Consider the following 19,525-nt stretch of genomic DNA (forward strand, 5'->3'; position numbering starts at 1 on the left):
TATCATTTAGAACTATCAGACTTTTTTCAATGAATTATTCCATACAACGCCAAACACTGGTTAACACATAACAATGAAAACTAAGGCCTTCAGGACGACTCGGGTCGAAACACGTGTCGGCTGACTCTTTGGGAATAAAATCACTAACAAATGAAAATTTGACAAAATTGACTTTTCACAATAACTAACTCTACGGAGGCAGAGCGCGATATGTAGAGGCGTTGCTGGGGGGGGTGAGGGGGCTGTAGCCCCGGGTCTTTTGGTTGTAGCCCTGGATAGAAGCTCAGGGGTTACAACCAAAAAGTCTAGCTAGCCCCCAGTCCCGACAGTCCCAAAATTAGCGTAGCCCTGGATATTTTGCAGACCTAGCAACACCCCTGGCAATGCGCCAATACCAATCCATGTTTCTGTATTACTCATCTAAGGTCTTTAGGGGCAGACTTTGTGGTATTGGTAACGCAGCTTGCCGCAGTGAATATTGATAGTGATCAAAGCGCACTCTCGAGGGTTTGGACCCATACACATCTTCACGTTGATCACCTATATATGTTTAAGAAAATGTAGCAGCATGGACGGATTCAGGGAACCATAATGTGGCGTTGTCCCTCTTTCATTTCTGACAAGAGGTAAGGCAAAAGCTGCTGTCCGTTTTTCAATTCAGTAACATTTTTAAAAAACTCAGTTTATAAACCAGAGGTCCTTTTTATTTTTCAAAATGGGGAAACAAGGAATAAGTTATTTACCTGTAACTCCTGTTCTTCAGCATTGGATCTTTCATGGACTCGCATGCTTTGAATATTCCACATCGTTAGGCTGGGAATCCTCAGTAACATTAAAGCAGTTTGCAGTTACGTGTTTAAACTGCTGTCGCTTTAGTGCTCTATTAGTGTCATTTTGGGTCATATTGCCCCGCAGCCAATTAGGGTCTTCCTAAACTCCACACCTGTTGGCCATCTTAAGATTTTGGCACTGATGTGGCAGAATGAGTCAAAAAGAGCCATCAGAGGGGTAGGAGGGAGGGTTATATGCGAATATATGTAAGATACCAATGCTGAGGAACAGGAGTTACAGGTATGCAACTAGTTCCTTCTCCAGCAGTGGATCTTTCATGGATTCACATGATTTATCAATAGATTGCAAAGCAGTACATGCATCCAATCAAAACTGGCAGAGGCACAGCTCAACAGAAGTAACCAGCTCACGTCAGTAACACCTCATGCAAACAGGGTGCACTGTACTGCCCTGCTGTCCTGGGACTCCTCCCTGGAATCCCTATCGACAGAGTAGAACCTTGTGAAGGTATGGACAGACCTCCATGTGGCCCCCTTGCAAATGTCCAACAGGGGAACACCAAACAGGAACGCTGTAGTAGAAGCTACATCCCTCATAGAGTGTGCTCTTGGCCTGCGGGAAAGGGGCCTGTTGGCCATTTCATGACAGTGTGAGATGCATACCGATAACCATCTTGTAATAGAAGACTTTGGCTTGCATTGCATATGGCAGCGCAAGCCCCACACTACGCACTGCCGTTCCGGAGTCAGGACATTCCACTTTGGAAGGGCGTTGCCCTTGCCGGAAGCTCTGAAAGCCACAAACAATTGTGATTATTTGCAGGAGTCTTTTGTGCGAGCCACACAGTTCATCAAGGCTAGGGCCACATCAGAGAATGCAGGGAGCGTTCAGCAGATGGGGGACAGCCAACGAACAACAGCAAAACGATCAGTTCATTAAGGTGAAATGAAGACGGGCTCTTCGGCATGAAGGAAGGGATCATATGGAGGACCACCTTGGACTGATGAAATGTCAAGTAAGGAGGCTTACAGGAGAGAGCCGGTAGTTCACCTACCCGTCTGCCAGAAGTAATGGGAATTAGGAAGGCCGTCTTCCAGGAGAGAAACTTCAAAGACGCTCTGTGCAGAGGATCGAAAGGAGGACCCATCAGCTTGGGACTACTTTGGGCCCAGGCTTGGGGAGAAGCTCAGACAGGGGAGAAGGAGCGAAACAGTCCTTTCAGGAATTCCTTGACCAGTGTGAGGGCTCAGAAATGTGACGCGGACAACTTGGTTTAGGTTGTTCACAAGGAGTAATTTTAATAACTCATAAGGGTTTGATAAACACCTCACCATCCTTACCTAATGAGGATTTTCCCTGCCTATAAAAATAAACTAATGCATACATCAAAGTCATAAAGGAAATATATGGCAAATCAAATGTAACAGAAATAACAGTGAAGTTCAACATAGAGCTAATAACTGTGTATCCATGTACCCTGGGTTGGCTCCCCTTCCCAGATTCAAAGCAGGATTTTCAAACAATAGTTCAAAGAAGCAAGTGTAGCCAAGTACTACTGATCATACATTTCTTCTTGCTCCAAAAGTCTTTCACATGGACTTTTACCAACAGTTCAACCAGACGACAAGTCTTTATCCCTCCACTTATAGCAAAGAGCTCAACCGAACGTCGTCTTCTTAAGAAACAAAATACTTTCACAATTCTTCTGTATCAACAACAGAGTTTTGACAGGATGATTACACAATTCATGAAAGTGTTTAGTGGCATTGCCACTTCTTCTTCTCCACACAACCTTCAACCACAATGCAGTATTTCAATGCTTTCTTCCTGGTCCACCAACTTGCCAGGACTACCACGTAAACGTCCCTATCCTGGTATACCCGCCCGCCAGGACAAAAGCTCCTAACTCTACTACAAGCACCGTGTGGTGAGGTCTACTTCAAGCATTTAGAAAAGTCTTTAACTTTCAACAACATGGACATTCACAACCTCTTTTGGGTAAGCATGGTATGCATTGGTGCTCTTGTATTTGCCACAGGCAATCCGGGTTATGCTCGTCTCCTCCTGGATACTCTATACCAGGAGAGCATCTCTCCTGCCACTTTTGTTTTCTCACTTTCACATCAATTAACTGCTGACAATGTTTCTTTATTTCAGCTATCCCTTTTTGGCTTAGGCAATGCTTGTTGATGTCTTGCTTAAGTATTGTCTCTTCCTTACTCTGGAAACAATAATATCAATCTTCCTGCAACAATGTTCTCTCATTATTGAGCCAACATGGATTATATGCTTTGTGAAGTATTGCCCCCCTCTTTACTTTGGCAATTATGGCTATTGTTAGATTGCTTCAGGCCCCTTCTTTGCTTTGGCAATGGGATTTATGTTTAGCTTCCTTTGGTATTGCAGTTTCTTTACTTTGGCAATGGTATTGACTTTTATAGCATTGATTGTAATCCATCTCTTCTCGCCTCTTTACAAAGTTCTTATTTCGCCATGGTAACTTCTTTTAAATTAGTTCGGTATTCAAAACTGCTGTCAGTAGTCAGCGGTCGCATACGGAGTGTACCAGGATTACCTGATGATGGTAAACTCAGTGTCTGCACACGCGTCTGTGTGATCCGCTACCACTGCTTGTTCTGTCTCTTCTACTGCCTTCTGCACAGCAGACTGCTTCTATTCTCCCGTGGCCTGCGCCGATCGGGAAAGGAGATTCTCTCGCTCCCAATGTAGACCGGTGGCTGGTCCAGTGGCTGCTCACCAGCCACCGGGACAACGCATGCAATCAGGAGAGCCTCTCTCTTCAGGGAGAAAGCAAGCCACAATGTTGCTCCAGCCGCACAAACTCTGCATCTAACGTTATCAACCTTGGAGACCCTGTCGGGACCAGCATCTGCTTAAAAAAATCGCAGTGTCTCCAATCTTCTTCCACTGCAACATCGGCAAGTGGTCTCTGCAACTCCACCTTCTTGTTCTAATGGCCTTCACCTGACCAGGCCTTAAATATTCAAAGGGCCTGCTGAGGCGAGGGTCATTAGAACTAATAGACTGCACACTGCAGTTTAGTGCCTTGGAGTCCCCTCTTGCTCTCCCCAGTACTTAGGGCATCGTGGGACTTGAAGTCCCCAATGTCCTAATTACCTCTTTCATTTCATGTTTCGATTCTACAATAGGCAAATAAGATTGTAGGGTCTCTAAGGGAAATTAGTAAAGGCGTTATCCCAGTTTTCCTGACCCGATTCCCCTTACAGGTGATCCTCCCGCAGAACTCCACCTTTCCAGGTTGGCATCAGGAAGCGTCTGCCTTTCCCTGGCCACATGAGAAGGGTCCCAGGCCAGGGTGTCTGGGAGAATCCCCTCTGATTTATCACACCGGGACCCAAGCTACTCTTCACTGATGATGCCCAATGAGGCGAAACATGTCTACGGATGCCTATGGTCATCCTGCTGTGTGCCTTCCTTGTCTGGAGTTACTATACAAGGGGAAGAAGGATGGGCAGAGCGTTTCTATGCAGCGATGAGATGACAGAGTCCGGGCTGGGCTGTGTGCAGAGGCATTTAAGGGCAGAACCCGGAGCTTTGTAGCAATCTTATTTGGGTGGTGCAGAGAAGGGATTTTTCATTACTAGCAGACAGTCTTCCCACAGATCATCCAGCACTGGGATAGCCACCACAGATTTTCGGGTAGAATCATGCCTTCGATAAAGGAAACCCTCCTCCTTCTTCTGCTCCTCTGGGAAAAGATCGAACAGTTTCACTGCCTGAGACATGAGCGCATCAAAACAACCAATTTCATAGGAGGGGGTGTCTCTTGGAGGCAGTTCTGCGGTCTCCTTGCACCAGCTCATCGATTTGTCAGTCGAGTTGGTGTATAGAGAGCCATCAGTAGGATAAACATCAACATCAGTGTCGGTATCAGTGAGATTTTCTGGAGGGGAGGGAATGCTACCCTGAGACGGGTGTCTGATAGTGGTGGAGGAACTAGGTCTTATTCCACAGGAAAAGCACAAGGATGTGACAGAGGGGGGAAAGACCATGCAGGAAGATGTTGCAAAAGCTCTCAGACCATCATCTGAAGTGTGGACAATATATCTATGTATACATCCCGTGAACCTGAAAGAGTAGGGACTTCAAGTGGTCTTGAAGGGGTGTCTGGTTGCACAGGTGTCTGCTTGGGACCTACACTGGGAGAGGGTTCCATCTAAATGGAAATCTGCTTAGTAGGTAACCCAGCAAATGTCGAATGAGCATGCAGGGGCGGCATGTTCGTAGGTGGGAGCATACCGCTGACATCATAATAGTCTTAGAAAAACATTCTTGAATGTCCATATCCGAGTCAGACCCACGTTGTAACAGTTCTTCGGGGGGTGGCCATAGCAGGACCGGGGACAGCAGGTGGCACATATGGGGCCAGTGAGAACAGTGACTGCGCACAAGCCGGCCTCTGGAGGAACGACGGTGCTGACAGTCTCGACCCCCTGCAACCTCTCTTGGATCCATAGATGGGGAGACTAAACTTGTGGTGGCAGACAAGATGCTTGTTGATGGATCTGGTTGTCAACGAGGTCGTAATCGCTGTTGACAAAGCAAACTTGAGCAGTCCGTAGCCCATCAATGAGGATGGCGTGGACGAGGCAGTCGCTGTGGACGAGCGTTGTGTCTCGGAAGTAGAGTGCTTCATTGCAGAGGATGCACTGGATGCCGTAGCAGTCACTGAGGTCGCCTTAGGTGTAGACGAGGACAGCAACCAAGTCATTGACAATGGAGCAGCCAAAGCATGCGACCCATGTCCCTTTCTTGATTTCTTCCCCGGGAAGTTTTTCATGGTACCTTGACCTTTTTGATGAGGGAGTGCTGTGGTGAATCAGAGCTGAATCTCCCAGAGAACCTGGCCTGGGACCCTTCTCATGTGACCAGGGAAAACACTCTTCCTGCTCTTAACCCTGGGGGTGGTCTGCAGGAGGATCACATGGGGGGGAGATGGAGGGGGATCGGGTGGGGAGGACTGGAAGAACCCCCCTTCAAAAACGTCCTCAGAGACCATACAATATTGATGGCATACTGTAGAATTGAAGCTTGTAAATAAAAAGGTAATTTGAACATTGGGGCCTTCAAGTCCCCCAATGCTCAAAGTACTGAGACGATGAAGAAGGTTTCTTAGGCACTAGACTGCAAAGTGCAGTCTATTGGTTCTAATGACCCACACCTGGGCAGGGGAACTGTTGAGTATATAAGACCCCCTTAGGTGCATGCCATTAGTAGTAGTAGTAGGAGAAGGAGGAGAAGGAGGAGGAGGAGGAGGAGGAGGAGGAGGAGGAGGAGGAGGAGGAGTAGTAGTAGGAGGAGGAGAAGCAGAGGGTGGAGGGATTGTCGTGACTCCACGTTACAGTGGCAGCAGGAGAAGGAGAGCAGAGACGCCGGAGCCGCCGCTAGTTGTAGAGCAGATGAGCGTCTCTACATTTGATGGCCTTGTATTCAGAGGTTGCACACGGGAAGCGTTGTGGTGAAAAGCTTACCCCCTCCGGTGGCAGGCGAGCACTGGAATACTCCTGGAACAAGGAACATTCCTTTCCCAGTCCGCGTGGGCCGTGGGAGGCGATCAGGAAGAGTTTGCGGTGCAGGAGGTGGCAGAGGAAGCAGATGGCACTGTGGCAGCGGAGCGAGCAGACGTGTATGCAGCACCCAATGAGTTTACCAATATTAGGGAACACCGGTACACTCTGTAAACACCCGCTGGCCACTATTGCTTATTTTGAATACCAAACTGATAAAAATAAGTTGAAGTGGCGAGATAAGAACTTTTTGAGCAGACAAGAAAGGAAAGGTTGCGATTATTATCCTGAAAGCCAACGTTATTGCAAAAACCAAGAAAGAGGAATACTAAGGTGAACTGATAATAACCACCATTGCCAAAAGCCAAGAGAGGGCAAGATTGAAGCAAGCTAATCATAACCTTTATTGCCTTAGTAAAGAACAGGCAATAGTTGGAAAAGACCCCAACGAGCATTGTCTAAACCAAAGAAGAGCAAGTGTGCCTAAGAGCCATTGTCAGCAAGTGTTTGATATAAATGTGGGAAAACAAGAGTGGCAGGAGAGGAATATAACCTGCATTGCATGTGGTAATCACAAGAGTGGCACAAATAGCACCAATTTGTATCGTGTACCATGCCTTCCCAGAAGAAGTAGTCAATACTAATGTTGATGAAAGTCAAAAGACTTTACTAAGCTGTTTGAAGTAAACTTTACCGCAAAAGTACTTGTAGTACTGTTAGGGGCTTTGTAGCCCTGGCAGGCGAGTATACCAGGACAGGGCCTTTGTAGTGGTAGTACTGCCAGGTTAGTGAACCAGGAAGAAGTCATTGAAGTACTGTGCTGTTGTTAAAGGCTGTGCAGAAGTGGCAAGTCACACAAAAAGGCTTTTAGCGGAACTGTTGTGAAATCATCCTGACAAAACTAGTGTTGTTGACACACTGTAGAATCATCCTGTAAAAACATTGCTGTGGTTACAGATGAATTGTGAAGGTGTTTTTTGATTCCCAAGGAGAAGTTGTTTTGAACTCTTTACTATGGGCCTCATCACGAGTTTTGCCTGAGCCCTTAACTGCGGCGGTAACGGTATTACCGCCGCATTTAAGGGCTGGCCAAATCACTAATTGGTCGGAAAATGGCATTTTTACCTTCAGCTTTTTGCTGGAGGTAAAATGCCAATTATTTGGCCGTTTTCGGCGCTATTACCGTTGGTGGTAATCGCGCTCACCAACGCCATTGGATCTTATGGACCCAATGGGGATTTACCAACCCCCCCACAACTCATGAGTTGCGGTGTCGCTATTGGCATTGGGCGGTATCCCGGCGCTATTACCACCGGGATACCGCCCAACTCGCGATGAGGCCCTTTAAGTGGACAGAAGACTTGTGGTCTAGTTGAACTGTTAGTTAAATCCAAGTGGAAGTCTTTTGGAGCAATGAGAACTTTATAATCAGAACTTGGTTGCAAAACTGAACTTTCCTATTTTGAACTGTTGATAGAAAATCCTGCTTTGAGTCTGGGGAAGGGGATTTCACCCAGGTTACAAGTAGAAACAGTTACTAGGTATGTGTAGAACTTAACTGTTATTTCTATTGTATTGAAATTGCCATATATTTCCTTTGTGCTGGATGTATGTATATGTGTGAGGGACAGATTCCTTTTGCTAGAGTGTTTCCCTTAATTTATTTTGATAGGCAGTAAATCCTTCTTAGGCTAGGGATAAGTTTATCAAACCCTTATGCGTTAATAAAAGATGAAAAACCTTTACCAAGTTGTCCGCCTCACATTTCTGACCCCTCACAGGGCGCTCAAGGGGGTCTGCTGTGCCTTGCAGAAGCGTGACTGTGGACAGATGCCGAGTCAGAGGCCCTGGCACCGTCGTCCAACCAAGCCACTAACTCCCTGTGGTGATCCTTGCGGGTCTTGGAGGAGAACGGCTGGCAGATGGTGTAGTTATTCAAATCACGGTGCGGATATAGAAAATGGAGGCATTCCTCCAAAAAATTCAGTGTACACGTTCTTGAGGAGGCAAGCCGAGCAGACCTTGAACAGGCTTTTCTTCTGAGTGTCTGCCATGATGTCCCAGTCAATGGACTCTTGAAAGCCTCAAAGGATGGAAGCAGGACCACAAGACAGAATAGGCCGAATTTCCACACCAGCTGGCAACGAGATGATGCAGCAGCAAACGATGAAGAATTTTGAAGTGAAAATGAAGTAAAGTAGATAAAGATTTTTTCGGGGACACCCGAAAATTAACGTATGGTATAAAATCTGAAGATGGCCTACAGGGGTGAAGCTAAGGGGGAACTGTGTAATTGGCTGTGGGCAATATGACCCAAAATGACTCTACTAGAGCACTAAATTGGCAAGAAGGTTAAACATTTAAAGTTGAACTGCTTTAATGTTATAGAGGATGCCCAGCCTGATGACAGGGGATATTCAAACAGCATGTGAATGACGATTACCCAGGTTTACAGCACAGGGAGTCTTGATTCTATTAAAGACACAGGGGCAAGCATTATGCTTTTACTTGCTTACTCTTAATTATTTAATCTTAAACTTTGCAAACACATTTCTTTTCTTTATTCTTTTTAGGAACTACACAACCCAACAGTCCTGTAGTTCCTTTCACCAGCTACCTGTCCTTGAACCCCTCTAGTCAATTCCTGTATACGTCCCTTCCTCTGCTCTGGATGCCCTGAACCCTTCCATGTAAACAAAGTCTCTTGAAGGCGAACTTGAGACAAATGGCAGTCCAGCGGAAACTACTCGGGCTCAACAGCCATAAATGAAACCTGGGCCTCGCCCTGCTGAGTGCTGCCAACTCTCCCATCTTTCCGACAGATATACCTCCGCTGTAGAAACAGAATGCACTCCACCGAGCCATACAACAAAACATGGTATTGCTTGCAAGCCATCTCACAGTGCATACGTTGGTGGGAAAATAATGCTTGCCTCTGTGTCTATAATAGAATCAAGACTCCCTGTACTGTAAGTCTGGGTAATCTTCATTGTGTGTCAAGGCCGGAGGCAAGCATTGTGCTTGTTCAAAGCTCTGCATCACTGTTGCCGCCACTGATGATACTGGTTTGAAATAGAAAGCCTTGAAAGAGCTGTCCTTCGTCCAATCAGCTGCTCGCAGGATATTCATTAATGCTGTGCATGCGATGAATGCCTTAGATGTCATTGCGCCTCTGAGTGCACCCCAAATGTGGTTAAATCAATACATCCGCACCCATGTGGCTATTGTGACTAATGCTACTCAATTATAAAGTTTTCTACGTGCAATTAGCAACTGTTACTCCTGGAGGCCTAAAATCGGTCGCGCTGAGGTCATACTCTCTAATGCAGGATGCAACGCACAGCTGGGTGTGTTCTGGTAAATACGAGTATGAAATTGAGGTAGAGGTAGTCTTGGTCCTTTTAGCTATGGTGAAGGTAACTCTATAAGGCCTATACATGTTGCTATATACTTCCAACGGCTTAACGTCAGAAACTATCCGGCATGAAACTAGGCACAGCATCATCGCTAGCTTCCCAGAAAGCTGCATGACTGACAGGTATTTATTTGTGGGTTGCCTCACTTTAACCTGTCAAAACATGTTTACGTCCTATAGATGTGTGTACTTTGGAAGCGGAGGAGCCCGAAACTTCCCTCCCTTCATGAGTTCGACCGCAGCTGAATGATCTCCTAACGGCGCCCTGTCTACGGCAGCATGCCCTGTGGAAATCGCTGACCTATAGATGCCCAACGTCCTGAAAGCTTTCCCGTCTTCCACAAGAAAAGCTTGAAAATTGAGAATGGTCACTATATGGGCAGAAACAGGGTGTAGACTTTGTCTCCTACACCAGTCTTCCCACTTGCACCACGCAGCATTAAAGCTCCTGCGGGTGGCAGGTGCCCACAAATTGTTAAGCTGGGCAGCTTGGCATGAAATGCCAGGCAAGTCGCATCTTCTCCCGACACCCTGCAAGCCACTAGTGGTAGGGTGCCCTTCACTCTTAGAGGGTGACACATCCCATGAGCTGGTCTTGCTCCTGAGGAAGAATCTGCGGGAAAACCAAATAAAATTCCATCAGAACTGGAAACCAGGCTTGCGCTTCCACAGGGGCGCCACGACTACTACTTCTGCTTTCTCCATGCGATCGTTTGCTAGAACTCTGCTCAGTGTTATGAAGGGGGTGGGGGATGCATGCTGCGGAGCTCCACTCCAGGTTTTTTGAAACTTCGTTCATCACTAGCGCATTCGGATCTAGCCTCCAGCTGAAGAAGTTGCAAGTTTGTGCGTTTATCCTGGCGAATGCAGCAGTTCAGTTGTCCTTTGTAAATGCTTTGATCACGGAGGACCCAGCTAACTGTTCTAGATAGTTTATATGAAGAGATAGTTCTTCCGGTGCCCACTGCCTCCTGTCTCTACGGCGCAGCACCGGGCCACCTAGCCTGCTCTAGTGGCATCCGATTTTATGATCAGATCTGGGCTCTGTCCGAAAATGGCACGCCTGTTCCATGCCTCCATGTTCCATAGCCACCAATGAAGCTATGTCCTCGACTCCTGATCTAGGGGAATCGTCTGATGGTATTTGAGGCCTTGCTGCAAGTGTTTAAGCTTTAGTCTCTGGAAGGCCCTGTAATGGAGAGGCACTGGAAATATTGCTTGAATAGAAGAAGATAGCAGTCCCACTAACCTTGCTATGGTGCACAGGGGGATAACTGTCTTCCCAAGACAAGCTCCACTTTCTTTGTGTCCTCTATGAACCGTAGGAAGTCTAGTCTCTTGCTTTGAGACATATCCAATTTCTTTTGATTGATGAGAAACCAGAGAGATGGGAGGAGATCGTTCACCCACTTGGTCTGGTACCAGATAGTTTCCGGTGGGCAGTCATAATTTCGAAAAAAAAATGTCGACAGACAAAAATGTCGACAAAAAAATGTCGAAAATAAAAATGTCGACTTTCGGTTTTTTTAATTATATATTTATTTTAGGGGTTCGGGAGTTAAAAAAAAGGGAAAAATTTTAAAAAAAATTAAAAAAGGGGAGTTGGGGGGGGAACCCCCATTTAAAAAAAAATGCATTGAAAAAAAAAAGTCGACTTTTTTTTTCGACTTTTTTTTTCTAAATTTTGACTGTCGACATTTTTGTTGTCGACATTATGACTATAAACCATAGTTTCCTTGTTGACCACTAACGGCAAGATATTGTTGAGATAAATTATTATCCTGATGCCATTCTCTCTGATGGCCGCCACTACTGGTCTCATCAGCTTTGTGAACGCCCATGGAGCTGATGAGCGACCAAATGGCAAGGTTTTGAATTGCCAGATCTGCCCTGATCATCTGAAACCCAGGAATGACCGGGATTTCTGTGCCACTGGGATCGTTGGATATGCATCCTTCAGGTCCATTCTGGCGAGTCAGTCATCCTTACTGAGAATGTCTCTCAGGAGGTGAATATCCTCCATCTCGAAGTGCCTGTAAGTAATCCACCTGTTCAGTTCCTTAGTTTATGACTGGTCGGCCTTCTCTTTTCTGTGAACCAAAAACATATTGTTTATGAATTCGGAACTGTCACCCGGATATGGTTCTATGGCTCTCTGTGGCGAAATGAGACAACTCGTTTTTCACTTGACCCAATTCTACCTGGGACATGTGGATGTGAGTCGAGAAAGATGTCTGAATGGGTGTTTGTATGAGTTCTACGTGTAACCCCTGCACTGTCTGCAAGACCCATGTGTCGCTGGAAATCTTGTGCCAGTTTGACATGAATTAACGTTTTCTCACGACCCCTGCCCCCTAGAGGATACATAACTGAGTCCAGTACGTTGTTGCTCCTTGTGTCCTGCTGAATCCTCTCCATCTGCGCCTCTGAAGTTCCTTCCTCACGCTGGAAAGAAGGAATCCTGCTGGCACGATTCCCAATATTGGGCTCTGGCACTTTGAGGTCTTTGGGATGAGAAGTATCGACCAGTCGGGCAACCTCTATAGTGACCGGTCCCGGCAAAAACTCTGCCTGAGCTTTCCCTAAGGAAGTGTACGTGGGGTCGATCCTTCCCCTTTCTTTGTGAAAAGCTTCACCAGGCAGGAGCCCTTGCACAGCTTCCCACACCTCATAAGAGGCGAGATTGCTCAATTTTCCGAATCGATCTTGAATAAAAGGCCTCAACGCCTCTGAGAGGAAATCGCGCAATTGGCATTACCCAAAAAACATACTGCTTGGCGCGCTCAACTCGCTAGGGTATGCAGGTCGACGGGTTTGCCGGTATCTCTCGTGCTCTGCCAGATCCATGAGTTTAGCGATCGGCCCAGTGAGGTCCAGCAGCTTCTCCTGGCAACTCTTCCAAGATCTATCCATTCCCTTTCGTAAATCCCTTGATGTTTTCAAGAAGAAAGTGATCATTTGAGGGTCCAAATCGCAATAATTGGCTACTTTGCCTACAAGGTCAGGTCGCGGGTACTCCGTTCTCATGCACATTCGCAGGTCTTTGTCCAAAGGCTTTCTGATTCTCTGGGACATGTACAATGCCACTCTGGGTGACATTTGCCAGTCTAACGACCTGTGGTTTCTAATCTCAACCGGGTTAAACATGTCAGAAATGTCCAAGTCTGGAATATCAATGTTCTTTTCTTTTCTGGCCTCCTTGAGAGGGCTGTAATCCTTCATTGTGGTTAAGCTCCTCTCCCTGGGAGGTGGCGTCCGTAACTCGGGTATCCCCGTATGAATCCTCTTTGGTGTTGCCCATATTATCCTCTCTTGGAGGCTCGGCAAGGCTGACCGCTGCAGGAATGCTTCCATGAGCTTTCCGAAGGTGTCGGCAACCTCTGGGGGCTGCCGTGGATCCCAATAAATCACGTCTGGGGGAGTCGAAGAGTGTTTCCTCTTCCGGGTCTTGGTACTTCCCTGATGACTCCCCTCTTCTATGTGAGTCTTAGCGGACGTGCTTTGCACTGATTTAATCTGCTTGCTTCTGTCTCTTTTTCACAGGGTGGTTAATTTCTCCTGAAGGGGATCTGACCCCTTCCGCCACAGCCTCCAACAGAGTTTCCAAGCACCTTTTTAAAACTGAGCGCCAGGTCGCTCTCTGTGTCTCCCCCCACGCCCACGCTTTCCTGGCTTTCCTTACTCCAATCGTAATCTGTCATGGTTATATCGGGGATATATTCAATGTTAGATAGTATAGGTGCTGTGTGCCTGTGCCTGGACCAGCAGGCTGAAGTAAACGTCCGCAGCAACTTCTTAGAGGCTCCCAACAGTGCCTGGGAAGGCTCCAGCAATTTAAAATTGCAGATCATAGCTGAGCTGTAGAAATCTGCTATTGATGAGCATCACTCTTTACTGCCTAATTTTGGTAAATATAACGCTTTGTAGTGCCCGAGCTATCTCAGAGCTTGTTGGCGGTCTATTCCTCAACGTAAGCGTTCTACACTGCTCGGGGCGCTCTCACGGCATCACACTGTTATGGAACATTGGCTCCACCCTCCCAAAGAAGGGTGGCCAAAGCTGATACTCAGCTTGGGGCTGGAAGCTGCCGTGTGGGACCGAGCGCGGCCCCGGGTGTGCTCAGATATGAGTATGGGTCCTGCTCGGTACACGCGGCAGCAATTAGAACCCCCTGCTGCCACACCCAATTTGACACTTTTACTTTACTTTATTGCATTTGTATTGCGCACAATGGACCGAGAGGCATGATGGCGCATACGAACAAACAACACAGAAAGTATGACAACATAAAACATAAAAAGAGGAGGGTCAAAAGCTTGCACACTAACTGGGAGTATGTGCGTTCCCGCTGTGACTGGAGTACTCAGCGTTCCGGAGTGGCTAGATCCACAGTTGTAAAATGCCTAACACTCGGACTACTGGGAAAATCCTAGTGAACCACTAACTAAAATAAAAAGAGTAGCAATCCTGTCCATGCACAACCAATCATTATCCAGACATTATTAAAACATGAACAAATAAGCGCTCTGCACACGAGATAGGATTTATCTTGCTGAAGAGCAGATAAACAAGAGGAAGGAACCTAAACAGGAAGTGACTAGAGGGTTCCAAGGACAGGAAGCTGCTGAAAGGAACTACAGCACTGTTGGGGAGTGTAGTTCCTAAAAAGAAAAAAACATATTTGCAAAGTTTAAGATGTTGAAAATGCTGAAGAGTCGAGAATAAACTAGTTGAAACATAATGTTTGCCTCCGGTCTTGACATCTGTGAAAGATCCAATGCTGGAGAAATGTAATCGCTTTGCCATGGCTGATGGCACAGTGCACAAAGTGTTCTACCAGGAGAGGAATCCTTCCTCTCTGCTAGCTAGAGACTGGTGTAAGGCATGCTGGGGGAACACACACAGGTGACCTGGGGTGAAGCGGAATGTGGGCAGATGAGCAGGCACAAGACAGTGGACCTCATTACGAGGTTGGTGGTAACCCGCTGGTGAGACCAGCGCGTTGCTGCCAACTCCGTGACGCTGAATACGGTGCTTGACTTCTCGGTGCCACCTGGACATTACAAGTCCAGGCGGAGCAGGAAGTCAGGCAGCAGATTTTGTAAGTTCCCATTCCCCTGGAGTCCCGTAGGTGCAGGACCTTGGCTCTAAAACAAATTCTGAATAATTGTTTAACTATGTTAAAAGAGCATCGAGTAGTCTACAAACATGCAGATTGAACCTCCATTGCTTCGTGTTAGATGTAGTCTTTATCTTGTGCTGATTCTTTGTTCAGAGAAAGGTCCTCCTCAGAAGGATGGCTCGTATGAAACAGCTTTTTGTATAGATGTGTCGTGCCGAAATGTTTTAATGTTTCTAATTATCCTTTAAGATTTGTCTTTATTTCTTTTCTTGTTATTGTTTGAATGGGAATTTGGACAGGGGTTTCTTGATTTTTCTCTCAGGCCATCCAATATCCAGTCCTTGAAGGGATCTTCTAAGGGTGACCCGCCAATCCGAAACTTGTGACCTAGACTACGCCGCGATCACTGCACTGGGGGGGTTCACATCTGCTTTTCAAGTCTTGATCAGGTTTCCACACCCAGTGCTCCCTGGGTTTCAGCATCCTTTCTAATATTGTGTACTTCTAAGCGATGAGGGCCGGTGAACACTAAAACACTGCAGTGAAGTAGTGGCATGCAGAAGGTGCAATACAGAAATACTCAGTGCGGGGGGGGGGGGAGCTTGGCTGGAGCCTGGTAGAGACGTGGATCTCCCGAGCTCTGCAACTCGGCAGCACACTCGATGATTCTTGCCTTTATTTAGCCTGAACCCGGTGGAGCTTCCTCAGCACTCTGTGAGGCTTTTGCCGCGCCTGCTGGGCGAAGAACAGCTGCTGCCGTTGCTTTCCTACACAGTTTGGGGCAGTCAGGCATTCGGCCTGACTCTAAGATGGCCACCCTGTGATGATTTGAGACTTGCCTCAGTGTGCCCTGTTTGAGCGATGAGGGCCTCTACTGCATGTCCCTCCTGGTTGTGGTCTAGAGCAGATGACCACTCGCTTCGCCCTCCTGGGCTCTGCATTTGGCTCTGGCTCCCGTCGACCCCCTCATCTCTCCTTTGCTGCCATTCCCGAGTGTTCCCCTTCTGGGGTGGGGTCTACAAGGAATGAGAATGAGTCCATACAAAGCTAAAACTGACACAGGGTCCTCTTTGATCAAGGCTCTGTATCAGGCCTCTAAAGGGACCCCAACAGGCTACTCGTCCCTGCCTTTGCCCAGACTAGACCAGGATGACGAGGAGGCTCCTGCCACAAAGGGGGATATCCAGCATCTGCTTCTCTCTTCAACAAGACGTGCTGGCCTATATGCAAGAGATCAGGAAATCTATTTCGGATTTGGGTGCCGCTTCTAAGGCCAATGACTAGCACATATCAAACTTGAGGCCTCCTTCTATGGCTGCTCTCATAAACAAGCCGAGCAGGAGAAGTGATTTCAGGTTTTGGAGACCAGATAACCTGGCAGACCCAGAAATCGATCCAGAAGAAACAATATCAGGATTCGGGGAATCCCTACTACGGTGGCCAACTCAGAGCCTGAGGACAAGGTGAGGGCTCTGTTTGAGGCAATCTTGGGTGACTGTGAGGGGTTGATCTTACTCTGGAACTAACCCACAGAGTCTTCTCCAACATCCAGCAGTGGAAAGGGTTGGTTCCAGATTTTCTGACTAGACTTCACTACTTTAAATCTAAGGAAATCATCCAGCAAAAAGCTATGGGCACAACATGTCAGCTTCAAGGGCTCTGCGGTTCAGCTGTTTCAAGACCTGGCCCCATCAGCCATATTCAAGCCTCGACAAATGAGGCCCCTGATGAGTTTCCTGCAAACGAAAGAGATTCCATACAGGTGGGGACTCCCATTCAAAATTGTCATCCCCGCCGATGGCATGAGGCATCAGTTCTCCACATTGCGGGCAGCAGTGTCCACTTTGAAAATCCCCACTTCAGATATTCAACTTCCAGAGATGTCATTGGATCAGGACCAGCTCCAGGACTGGTCTTCAGTACAATCCAGACAACATGCGGGAACCCATCTGAGACACTAGGCTCTTGTTTATTGGAAGAATGTTGGTTCTCTTGTGGCCTAGGTCTCCCCCTCCTGCAGTTGGGGATATAGTATAGTTCTGCTGGGTTTAGTTCTCACAGTTTGGCAGGTTTATAGTTTGCCACGGATGCACGAGGCGCTCGCTACCCTCTACAAGTGTTGCATCTGATGGTCCCTCTTTTAGGTACTTTGATAGCTTGTTTTCTATTTTTTTGTTGGTTTTTTGTGTTCATTTATGAGGTCTTATTTGGTTTTGACAATCACGGGGCAGCTCATGCACGCTATTCTCTTCTCACTGGATTGGGTGGTGGTTTGTTCACGGAGGTCCCTACGTGGGTATCAGTGGTGTGCTCCCCAACCAGCTAGTTTTGGTTCACCCTCCAGAAGCCACCGCTGGGTTTCCAATCACGCTGTTGTTTCACGAGTATATAGAGCTTAATTTTAATGGCGCTTAAATTCATCTCCCTGAACGTCCAGGACCTCAATTCCCAGATGAATAAACATAGTTTATTGACCAGACCGACTCAACTGGGCACAGATATTACATTGTTGCAATAAATGCACCTTCTTAGGTGGGACTGGTCAAGATTAAGGTCGGTTTGGTACCCTCACCAATTCTTTGCCTCATTGCCTGACAAGAAAGCGGGGGTTGGAATTCTGGTGGCAAGGTCAATTTTCTTTTCTGATCTAGGGATACTCCGAGACCCTGCAGCGCATTATATTGGACTTATGGAGGAAACTAGGAGGACCCTCATGCTCTTTTCAATACATGGCCTGAACCAGCATCAGGACCAGTTTTATGCCGATCTACTCGCTAATGTGGTTCATTTTCAGAGGGGGGGGGGGATTTAGTTACGGCTGGGAACTGGAATGTCTCCCTAGACGAGGATCTCGATAGATCCCAGGACTGCTCATCGGTGAGATCGAGACGCTCCCCATCTTTAGTCCAAACCATGACTGATTTACAGTTAGCAGATGTTCGGTGACACCTCCACCCTACAGAAAGAGATTGACCATTTTTCTCGAATGTATGTTGCTCGTACTTTAGATTGGACTATTTTTTTATTTTGCACACTCTCTTTAGTCAGATTTTGGAGTCCACGATCGAAGTGGCTTCGGTCTCTGATCAGTGGCGGCCAAATGATTCCCTTTTTTCGAGACCCGGTTTTCCATGTGGCTATTTTGTCCAGTGTCTCCCAATTTTTCGAGGAGAATTGTACACCTGGGATGGCTTTTGAAACTGTATGGGAGGCCGTTAAACCTACTATCAGAGGTGAACTTATTTCCCAGGGCTTACAGAGGAAGAAAGCTTTCGTAGCCCACCAGGTTGATATCAAAGGGAGGATTCAGATTCTGGACGCTCAATATAGACAGCAGGGTTTTAGGGCAGTGTTTAGACAGCTTCAGGGGGCCCAGGCCAAGCTGAAGGTGCCTTTGGCTTCTAACATTTCTTATCAGTTGCTCCAGACTAGACACAATTTTTTCAATACTTCCAACAAGTCCTTGCGTCTTTTGGTTTATAGCTTGTAGTGCTGCCAGACTCTTAATACTATCCGGTCCCTCACAGACGATGCTCGAGAGGTGCATAAATCTGAGGAAGCCAAGCTTTGTATTCTGTGAGAAACCTGAAGGTTTCTCACTTACTAGTCCCTGGGGGTCTGTCCTCCAGGTGGCCAGGGCACGGCCATCGCTATTGGATCCAGTTCCTGGGGGTGGACCAGTGCAGGAGGATCACCTGGATGAGTGGGCTTCAGGGACTGTGTTGAGCCCAAGGTTGCAGTGGCAACATTGTATATGCAGAAAGAAGATAATGGTCAAAGGTCTTTTGTAAGTAAAGTTGGAACCAGATAGAGAGTGGTCCGGCACCACGTGGGTGCTCATTCGAAGGACTCTGTATGGTATTCCTCTGCTGAAAGAAAGGGAAGGTATTGAACTGAGAACAGTTTTTGTACCGAAACTACAAAGATCAAAAGACCTTGCAGGGAGGCTGTGTGTAGTGTCAAAGTGGTCATACAAGTGTTAAGTAAAATCCCACGTATAGTCGAAAGTCGTTGACGCATGGTGAATACCAAGGGAGTTTTGATAATTGGCAAACGTGAACCCAACTGAGGGATGCCTTCAAATGAGGGTAACCAGTAACCCTGAGAAAGCCCGATTGGGACTGAGACTCAGACTTATTAAAGAAGAGAACCTGTGGGGTCTAATGAAACTGTGGCAAGTGTGAACCTGACGGAGGGATACCAACAACAACAACAAAAGAAGAGACCATGGGTTAGTTTCAAGACACAGAGGTTCTGCCCTTATGAACAAAGAAATCAGAAACCAAGGAACCAATGAGTCACTCCTTCTTAGTGCCTTCTCTCCTCAATCTCCCCTCCTCACTACCACAAAACAAAACAAGAACTCCCAGACCATGAACCAAATAGGTACTGGTAACACACGGGTAGAATCTTAACACATTTTTTATTATATATTTCAATCGCTTCAATTCACATATAAAGTTCTAAAACACAATTTTGTCTACACAGCCTGGTGTTGTTAAAAACAATCATCAACAAACATAAAAAATTAATATTTATAACTGTACTACAGGTCAATCTTTCAAAATGGTTGATGCAACCTCAGTGGTCAATTGTCCACTTATGGTAAAACGACCTTGTAGTACAAAAGTGCAAACAAAGGCAAAC

General features: G+C 46.8%; 1 protein-coding gene across 3 annotated transcripts in view; it reads left to right on the forward strand.

Moving 5' to 3' along the window:
- Positions 1 to 19,525, forward strand: part of CLBA1 (clathrin binding box of aftiphilin containing 1) — a 242,249-nt gene that overhangs the window by 200,577 nt on the left and 22,147 nt on the right. The gene's annotated exons all lie outside the window — the stretch shown is intronic.

This window comes from Ambystoma mexicanum, chromosome 14, assembly GCF_040938575.1.
Source record: "Ambystoma mexicanum isolate Mex_15411 chromosome 14, UKY_AmexF1_1, whole genome shotgun sequence".
Lineage (NCBI taxonomy): Eukaryota > Metazoa > Chordata > Amphibia > Caudata > Ambystomatidae > Ambystoma > Ambystoma mexicanum.